This window comes from Arachis hypogaea, chromosome 19, assembly GCF_003086295.3.
Source record: "Arachis hypogaea cultivar Tifrunner chromosome 19, arahy.Tifrunner.gnm2.J5K5, whole genome shotgun sequence".
In the NCBI taxonomy this organism is placed as follows: domain Eukaryota; kingdom Viridiplantae; phylum Streptophyta; class Magnoliopsida; order Fabales; family Fabaceae; genus Arachis; species Arachis hypogaea.
The window spans coordinates 139111039-139121694 of record NC_092054.1 but is presented as its reverse complement, the minus strand read 5'-3'; positions in this window follow the sequence as shown (position 1 = coordinate 139121694).

Below are 10656 nucleotides of genomic sequence, written 5' to 3'. Positions count from 1 at the left end.
AAGCCTCCCTGCCTTATTCAGTAGGCGTCCTTTCCAACTGGAGAGCTTTCTCGAAATTTTTTCAATAATCTCCTGAGCCGTCTTCCTGGAAGCTCTGGCATGACCGATGTTAATTCCCAGGTATTTACCCAAATCATTGCAGAACCGGATGTTAGAGACCCCTGAGAGAACCTCTTTTCTCCTCTCCGACACCCTCTTGGAACACTGGGCCTTTGACTTATGAAGATTTACCTTTAAACCTGACGCTCTAGAAAACAAGTCCAAACAATGCAGGACCTCTATTACTTGAGCTTTTGATGCCTTACAGAAAAGCAAAAGATCATCTGCAAACATCAAATGAGAGAGTCGTGGTCCATTCCTAGAAACCGCAACTGGGTTCCACAAACCTTGGGAAACTCTATGAGAGATAAAGCAGGCAAGCATTTCCATACAGAGTACAAATAGATAAGGAGACATAGGATCTCCTTGCCTCAACCCTCTCTTCGGATTGAAATTTTGGAGCCTGTTCCCATTCCACAAAACTGCCAACGAAGAGGAAGTCACACAATTCAATATAAGATTAATGGTAGCCTTTGGAAACCTAAACCGGACCAAAGTAGCTTCCAGAAAACGCCAGTCTACCCTGTCATAAGCTTTTTCCAAATCAATCTTGAATGCCATGGTCCCTTTTCGAGACTTGGTGTTCCTCATGAAGTGCATAATCTCTTGAGCAATGATAATATTCTCCGTGGTTCCTCTTCCTGGAATGAACCCTCCTTGCAAAGGACCAATGATCTCCGATAGGAAAGGTCTGAACCTGTTAACTAGAACCTTTGTGACAATTTTATAAATTACATTACATAAGCTAATAGGCCGAAACTCCCGTAAGGAAGAGGGAACTTCCACTTTAGGAATTAAAACAATGAGAGTATCGAAAATAGCCGCATTCAATGGCTCACCCTCAAAGGCTCGCTTGACCAGTCTACACACATCGTTGCTAAGAGAGTCCCAGAACTCTTTGTAGAAAATTGCTTGAAATCCATCTGGCCCTGGGGCTTTAAATGAACTCATGGTCATCACAGCTCTTTTAACCTCTTCAGACGTCACCGGTTCCACTAACTTTTGACAAGCCTCAGTACTAAGAGACGGGCAAGGAAAAGGCCCCATGGCGTCCAGGTCAATATCCTCCCTTGTAGAAAAGAGCTTTTGAAAGAAAGAATTTGCCGCCAGTTCTAGAGTCGTAGTCTCCGTGGTCCAAGACCCATCCTCCAAAAATAACCCATGAATTTTGTTCCTCTTTCTCCTGATAACTGTCTGCAGATGAAAAAATTTTGTATTTCTGTCTCCACATCTCACCCATTGTTCTCTAGATTTTTGATACCACAACAACTCTTCTTGAAGAAGGACAGCATTCAGTTCCTGATGCAAAACTTGCTCTTTGATCCTAAGCTGTTGATCCTCCCGACTTTCCAGAGTAATCTGAACGTCATTCAAAAGCCTCTCCAACTCCCTTTTCTTAACAAAAATATTGCCAAAAACCTTTTTATTGAAGCTAGTTGCATCTTTTTGAACCTCCAACAAACATTTAACTACATCCGGAGCTCCTCTATTCCAAGCTGTATCAACAACATTCCTAAAAAGAGGATGAGTCATCCACGCAGCCTGGAATCTGAACGGACGATGGCCCTTGGTAGCCCTCTTTGCCATCTTGCACCTAGTGAATAATGGGCAATGATCAGAGTGAAGGCGCGCCAGCACCTCAGTATAAGCCTCTGGAAACATTAGTCGCCAGTCCTGGTTGATGACTGCTCTATCAAGCTTCTTGGCCACCTGCACCCCACCTTTCACCTTCCTGTACCAAGTGAATCTTCTCCCAATAGCCCCCATATCAAACAGCCCACAATCCTCCAATGTTTCCGCAAATTGTTCTGCTCTGGCAAGTCTAAATTGCCCCCCTCTAACTTCACTCTGCAACAAAACATCATTAAAGTCCCCTAACACAATCCAAGGTCCGTGGATCATATTAGCAATCCTTGTCAAGTCACCCCACAGTTCTTTACGCCGATGTATATGCGGATTAGCATACACCGCATTGCAGTAACTAGATGTATTGCCCATAGTGATTTCAAAACTGATACATTGATCAACTACATCCAATACTCTCACAGAAATATTTGAATTAGAACATAGAACCCAGATACCCCCACTATGACCATTAGCCTCAACAATACCAACATCCTGGTAACCTAGATTATTCCAAAAAGATTTCATCCTCTCGAAAGCAATATGGGTTTCAAACAGAATGAAAAAAGTAGGATGAAATTTATTCGCTAACTCCTTACTATGAACCCGGGCCAATTTATTAGAGGCACCTCTAATATTCCAAAATAGAAAGCTTAAATCTAAATAATCCATAAAACAATTTGTATTGTAAAAAGGACCAACCTCAGCTGAAGTCCCTAACGAGATGATGAAGATCCACCATCATATCCCCCTGAGCCTTGCTTGTCCTTGTCCGGTTGTTGCCCGGTCTGTCTATGTCCCTCCACTGACAACCCTTCCAATTTGCCGATTTGCTGCTTGCTGGTGTCGCCAAGGCAGTCCGGAGTCGACGGCGAATTCTGCAAAGAAGAAGGGCGCAACCTCTTGTGTCCGTTTTTGATAATGGCAGTGAAAGTCGGCACCGCAACGGAGACAGATTTGCCCTTCACCCCTTGCTGTTTGGAAGATGCCATGCGTGCCTTAGATCCGCTAACCGACCCGGTCTTCACCCCTGATTCGGCTCCTCTCATACGTAGCCCAAAGTCACGGTTCTGGTCCAATTTCTGATTTGAGCGCACCGGCATTTTATCTTTAGATGTTTGTTGGGCTTTGTTTGATTGACTCAATTTTTCTCTCCTTTTGCCGCTGACTTTGGTCCAGCCAGCCTCATTTTCCAAATGTTGGGACCCCACTTCCTTCCCATGCAACGTATCATCTAATTCCTCCCCAATTTCTGCAACTATCACTGACTCTTTGGGATTGCTTCCAAATTCAAAAATTTTCTCTTTTGAAGCTTCCTGTGGCTGCACCACCCGAGCCGCCGTCTCGGTCACTGATGTTTTCTTTCGATCCACCCTTTCCGAATCTATTGAGGTCATTCTGCAGTCAGTTGCTGGATGCCCGAAACAATTGCACTTGTCACAAATAAGGTGTAAGCATTCATACTCCACCTTATATTCAAACTCATCGACAATCACACTCCGGACCACCGGCAAACCAAGATTAATTTGCACGCAAGCCCGAGCAAATTTTCCCCTTTCCGCCAACTTAGTAGCCAGATCCACCTTGACTGGTCTTCCCACAGCAGAAGCGATTCTCATCATGGCTTTATCCTGATAGTACCATATGCTCAAACCAGAGATTCGAATCCAAACCATAGTCTCCCCGAAAGTGTCCTCACAAGGTTTAAAATCCGGTGTCCATGGCTTGACCGCAATATAGTGACCGAAGATCATCCATGGCCCCCCTAGTAAAACCTTCTCTCGATCGTCCATGCGATCAAATTTAACGAGGAAGTACCCAAAACCCACATCCAAGATTTCATATCCACCGGTGATCTTCCATACCCCTTTCAATTTGTGAAACATGGCCGTGTAACTAAGGTTTTTTCCAAGAACCTTAATCACAATTGCTTCCTTGTATGGTTCAGAAAGGATGTTCCTAGCCTCTTCGGAGAAGCAAACTCTTGGAGGCATAGGATCTCCTTGTTTTCCAGTGACCACTGCCATGGAATCCTCATCTAGAGCTTCAGCTCGATTTATCCCTGTGGCTACCGTAGAACCAATAACCTTGTCACGGAACGAAATCTTGGAAGTCACCCTGGAACTAAGGTCGCCCTTACTTGATCCCTCCTTCACACCTGATGCAAACCCTCCCACACTCTCCCCCTTATCTCTTTCGATGGCATGGCCATCTTCTTCACCGTGTTTCACCCTCAAACGCTCTCTCCCGCTCTCTCCTTCTCTCATTCTCTCTGAGTACGAAGTACGTACTCTTTCTCTGCTAGGGTTTTTTTTTTCCCAACTCAATATTTTCTCAATACAATTAAATGTTGTTTAATATAATTAGACATCTTGTTAGAAATAAAAATAGTAATACAATAAGAAAGTTTTTAAATAATCAAAAAGACTGTTTTTTTCAGTAATTTTAATCGTTAATTTTAACTAATATATATTATATATATTTTATAATTAAAATTAATTATTAAAATTATTAGAATACTAATGTACTTAATATATTTAAAATTCTTCCCATACAATATTATTAAAGAAAATAAAAGAACTCAGTATCTTTGATAAAACTGTGAAGGAATAGAAAAAGAATAAAAAAGATGAAGAAATTTTAACTAATATATATTATATATATTTTATAATTAAAATTAATTATTAAAATTATTAGAATACTGATGTACTTAATATATTTAAAATTCTTCCCATACAATATTATTAAAGAAAATAAAAGAAGTCAGTATCTTTGATAAAACTGTGAAGGAATAGAAAAAGAATAAAAAAGATGAAGAAATTTTTATTAATTGTTGATTGATTGAATTGAATTAAATTATATATTGTAAATTATGAAGGTAAAACTAAATATATATAGAGTATTAACCTACAAAAGATAAAAATAAATAAAGATAAAATAAAAACAACTAAAGATAGGATAAAGATAAGATAAGATAAAATAATATAGGCTAAAATTGTAATTAAATTTATATATTCTATTGAGTTGTATTTATAGACCACAAAACTTCTTTATTATTATCATGGGTTAAGGTAGAAGAGTAATTTAATAGTCTTATTCTTGCAAATTAAAAGTGTTTCGTAAACTAGGTGTATGTTTTCTTTATTTAATTATCACAAATAGACAGAGTTTTTTTTTAAGTTCTTTATCATTTGTTTAATTTGTATTTTTATTTTCAAAATTTTATTAATAAAAGAAAACAGAAAATTAAAAAACAAAGGTATAACTTTTTATACAAAATTAAAACAAAAAATATTTTAAAAAAATCAATAATATGTTATCTTATTTTATCTTCTACTAGTTTAATTTGACACATATAGCAGTGGTACCGTAATAAAAGTGTTCTCTCTCAGTAAGTGGAAAATTAAAACCACTTATGGTTTATAATACCCCACTCACCCATTCTTACTTATTCTCTCTCCTACCCTTCAATTCTCTCTCTCCTTCTTCTTCTTCTTCTTCCTTCTCCCTCCTACCTTCTAACGCACGCTTTCAAAGCTTTCCATAAAGCTTTTCCCCCCATAATCATCTATATATAACGCAGACAATTCCAGTTTCACGCACCTCACGCTTAGTAAAAAAAAATTAAAGAAAAAAAAAAGAAAAGAAAAAACAAATTCCATATTATTTTCTTTTCTTTAATTTTAATTTTTGCTCTTCCAAATTCTCACGACGATCTTACAGTTATATATAATCCCCATCCATCTCCATGTCCACCGACCTTCATCTTCACCACAACCTCCCTAAGCTCCGAATCTCTCCGATCAAGATGGAGAACACATCAAGAATCCACTCTTCAAACCAAAACGACGCCGTCGCCGTCGTGGAAGAACGACCTGAGGCGGTTACAGACCGCAACGACGGTGGCGCCGTTGTTTTGAGCGTTGTTGAGGTGGAGCAGGAGGAGGAGGAGGAAGAGAGCTACAGGACGCCGACGTCGAAGGAGAGCAAGATTCCGGAGATGGTGACGTGTCCGCCGGCGCCGAAGAAGGCGAAGGCGATTGCGTCGTGTAAGAGGAAGCTTCTAGATGAGTTCCAGTTCTTTGATGTGAACAATAAGGAAGACATGGACGCTTTCTTCAGATCTACTTTTCCTAAGAGGACATGCTCCTGTACATGATCATCATCATCTTCTTCTTCTCTCTCATTATCTGAAAAAAGAAAAAACGGTTATTATATTTCCACGTTTTAATTTGGCTTCCTCCAAGCTGATGGAATGTGAAGCTACGTAAATTACACAATTTTTAATTAGTTTCTTCTTTAATTTCTTCTTCCTTCTCCTTCTTATAAAATTCCGATTCCGATCCATCACTTGTTGGATTAACTCTACTCTTTTTTCTTCTTTTCTTTTCTTTTTTTTTTTTAATTATATTGTTTTTATGTTATATATATTTCACTTGTATAAGATGTGAAATATTGGATCGTCCTGAATTAATCGTGTCTGTTCATTAGTTATTAAATTCAGAATCGACATATATAATCCTTGAATTCTCTAAAATTGTGAATTGAGCTTGATGTGGTTCTCTTATGTTAGTTAGATTGTAATTTTGATCTAAGAATCATTATTGGTAGGTAGATACTCAGCATCAAATTAATAATTAAGATTTATTGGATGATAATTTAATTAAATTATGTAATTATTCTCAATTATCAAATTTAAGTGAAGATATCGGTGTATGGAATTTATGAATCTGAAGATGAATTTTGCTTGATAATTGAAATAACTTGAAATGCATAATGTAGTGGTAGCTAGTTGTGGGTAACATGATGTAATGGTTGGTGAGGTTTAATGGTTTGCGAATGGAAAAACCACATGCTATGTAGATATGAGGTTGGTGGCTAGTTAGCTTTCGTTTCGTGATGGAATTAACCACTTCTTCTTTTTATCTAGCTAGGAATATATGTATAGTTTCTGATTATTTTTCTTTTTTCTTTTACCTTGGTGAATTATTTCGGCTATTACTAGAAATATTACAATTTTTTATTATCACTTTTTTATTTATTCTTTGGCTGTGACTGTGATGAACATTATAGGGATAGAATCATTTAGCGTAGGAATGTATAAAGCTGGTTGATGTGGCTTTTGTAGTTTGACAAATATGCAAAATGCATGAATGTGCATTTGACACGGCTTTGGGATCGATGAAATCAAAGAACTTTGATTGGATGGAATAATAATAATAACAATAATAATAATAATAATTAAAAAAAAAAGGTGGGGATGGATGCAATTGCAATGTGGTTGATGTGGGCGAGACATGCTATGTGGCTTGTGCCTTTCAAACACTAATATTAGTTTCTTTTTTATTTTGTCTTCTTATGAAGAAATGTTATAAGATCTCGACAAGGATGGGGATTATATTTTTAGACGCCGTATCTGAATGTTATCATCCTCTCAGAACGGAATCCTATACAATAATTTTTTTTTTTTTTTTTTTATATATGAAGGTAGAGAGAGGATTTAATATGCATCTGATCAGAGATTTGTTGTATGGTTTTTGTTCTTACTTCCTTGGTAATCAGCGATTTGTATTTTGTTCTATCTAATCCAACAACACCTCATTATATTACCTAATACTAATTATTAATTAAGAAATTTCTTGCTGTACATTGTTATTTATTGCCATAACTTTATTGCCAACAATAATCTTATGCTCAGTAAAATATATATTATAAGGTAAGAATAGTACCCCACTACCGGCTAAAATAAAAAATAGTAGTCAATTGTAAAGTCAAACTCTTTTTTATTAGAAATTGAGTGAAAGAAATGCTTACACATAATCACTTTGAGTAGCGTCTTTCATATAATAATAATCATAATAATTTTTTTAAAATTTCTTTGATGAAAAATAAATTTGAATAAAAAATAAATTTTTTTATTAAATTTATAAAAAATATATGCATTGCACATAATAAATTTTTTTACTAATATTTTTTTTCACTCCACCAAAATTTCCTTTTTTATCGTAACATTACCAAGTTGGAAGTTGAAAAGGCTATGAAAAAGGACTCTTTCATTAATTTTAAATATTGAAATCTTTTGACCGATTGTTGTATATATGTGTTTATTAAAAAAAAAAAAAATAAGAAGTGACATTTGGGAATTCCTAAAAGTATATAGAGAGTGGAAGTGGAGGATTTCACTTTTTAATAGCAATAGTAATTTTAAAATTCTATTGTCAGATTTATTATGAACAAACATGTATATTCTTAAATCTAAGATTGTATTGACCAATTCATTGGATACCTATTACAGCGTTTAAAAAAGGAAAAAAAAAAATCCACTACATGTGACATACAAATTAAAATGTTATACTTGAATTTTTATTACCCATATCTTAATAACCCAACCTGATATAAATCACATTTTTTGCAATGACTTTTTTACAGATATTTCATAATTTTGTGTTGGCAAATTAAATGTCCTTTACTAAATCTTGGCATTTAATTATGAGTTAATTTTAATAAAACTGTTACTAATATAATATATTCTTTACACTATATATATGCATTTTCCTAATAAGCTCTTGAAGTATAATCTTAAATTATTACCATTAACGAACTAACAATTAAGAACAAAATTGTAACTTTATTTGCTACCGATCTATGAATTAAAAGCTATAACATTCTCAAACGTTCAAACAAGGCAATACATGGAATCGATCTCTATATATAAACAATGGAGTCAAATTAAAACAATCGCAAAATTTTTATTATAACGTTGGTTATTTAATTTAAATAAATGAATGGTGTGCATGTAAATAAATGTCAAATTGTTTTTCAGATCAATTTTCTGTTCTTGCATTGATGCATGAATTTTCAATAACAATAACAATAATAAATTTATATGAAAGTTTGCTGTTGACTATCTTGAAGTTTGATTTCATTAAATTTGCTGATGAAAAACTTGAATTATTTTATTGGATTTAGCTAATATATATCTGGTAATAAAGTTATCAATTAAAAAAATATAGAAAAAAAAAGTTAAATTATTAATGTATTTATACATTTATTAAAGTAAAAAAAAAAGTATTTTTAAGGTTTTATAGAATTTGGGAAAAATTCTTGAAGTGTGCTAATGAACTATTCAGTGTCACTCAATAACTCCTTTTTACCAAGCTAATTAAAGCAATCCCAATGCAGTAGATGCATAAAAATTAGTAAAAGGTCTCTAATCAGATTTATTATTTTGAATGATTCAGATGCATAATATTTTAAAAAAATTATTAAAACCCTAAAAATTTACAATTTTCAAGGTACTTATTATAGAGATGATTAAACTTATTTAATTAAATGTAACTTTAAGAATTACCCCAAGGACAGTATTTAAATAATATAAAAAGTATTTAGTATTTACCACATTTATTTATGTGACACTATATACATTTATTTAAATCCATTAATTTTTTTTACAGAAAAGTACCCATAGCATTGCATTTTTCTCCATGAAGAAATGTATATAAAAAGTAAATTAAGTGAAAAAGTTGTTAATACATGTCAATTGACTTTTTTTTTTGGTGACAGAATTAATTAGGGTCATGTGAACTTTGGTGCATAGACAATTTTTTTAATCAATCCCCATGGCTTCATTTTTACGTTTCTTTGTCTTTACTCTTTAAGGTTCCTAAAAGGTAGGCGTGACCATAAACTAATGAGAAAAAAAAAAAGTTTAGTCATAGTTGATGGTGAACATGATTGAGTATAAATCCGGAAGCTAAGTTATAAGAATGAAGAAGCAAGTAGTAAAAAGAAAAAGTAGGGAACTTGATCTATAAGCCAATAATCTTTATAAATAGTAGAAGAGGGACACATTTAGCTTTATGATAACTTGGATATGGAATAAAGGGAAATAATTAATATATAGGCAATGTAACAGCATCATCAATTCATCAAATTGAGGAATATGCAAGCAATGTAAGGAACATAGTGATGCTGATTGCTCAGCTAATTCATCATTACATAAAATAGTTTTATTTAATTTCTTTTTTTTATATATATATTTCAAGCCTTTATGATCATAAATTCAATAATTCGGGATGCAGAGGTTTTAACAAGGACAATAAATTTCTTAATAATAAATAATTAGCGAGTAGTGATTGAAATATTAGGTCTAAAGTCTTATTCTCGTTTAAGACTTATATATTGAGAGTCCAATTGAGTAATAATAAAGAGTTTTATTTTTTTAACCAAGTATTAAAAGGTTTAATTTTCTCTAGAAATATGAAAAATTTTGAGACTTTAGATTGTTCTATTTCTATCAAATGTCTACAAATGAAAAATTAATCATCATAATTAACTGAAGATTATGTGATCTGAAGATAAGGGAAAAAAAATACATTGAGAGCTCACAAAAATAATTTACAATAATATTAAAGAGACAATGATTCAAAATAAATTTATTTAGTTTAATATTCATAATTTTGATGCATATAGTATCTGTAATTCATAAATATTACATCTAATATTATAAAATAAAAAATTAGACTATTTTAGATTAATTTTTATTATCTTTTAAATAATTTTAAAATTTTAAATTTGTAAACTAATAATTGTATCTATTAAAGTGTTTACAAATTAATGAATGATTAGTCATTGTTTGACACTAAATACTTCAATAATGAATAAAAATGTCTTTCAAGTTATCTATCACTTTAATTAGTTTCACATTAAATAAATTAAAGTTGATGTTATATATTTCACCTTTTAATTTAGATGTGGTTGGGAGAATGGTGTAAGACGCAGTTATGGAATGTATAAGTGCTTTACACAAATGTGGTATCAGGAATAAAAATTGGACCGTCCTATTTTTGGGAACACAAATCATACCCTCCGATTTGTGTACTTCAAATTTTTTTAATGTTTTAAATACAAATCGAAGGGTCCGATTACCTTTGC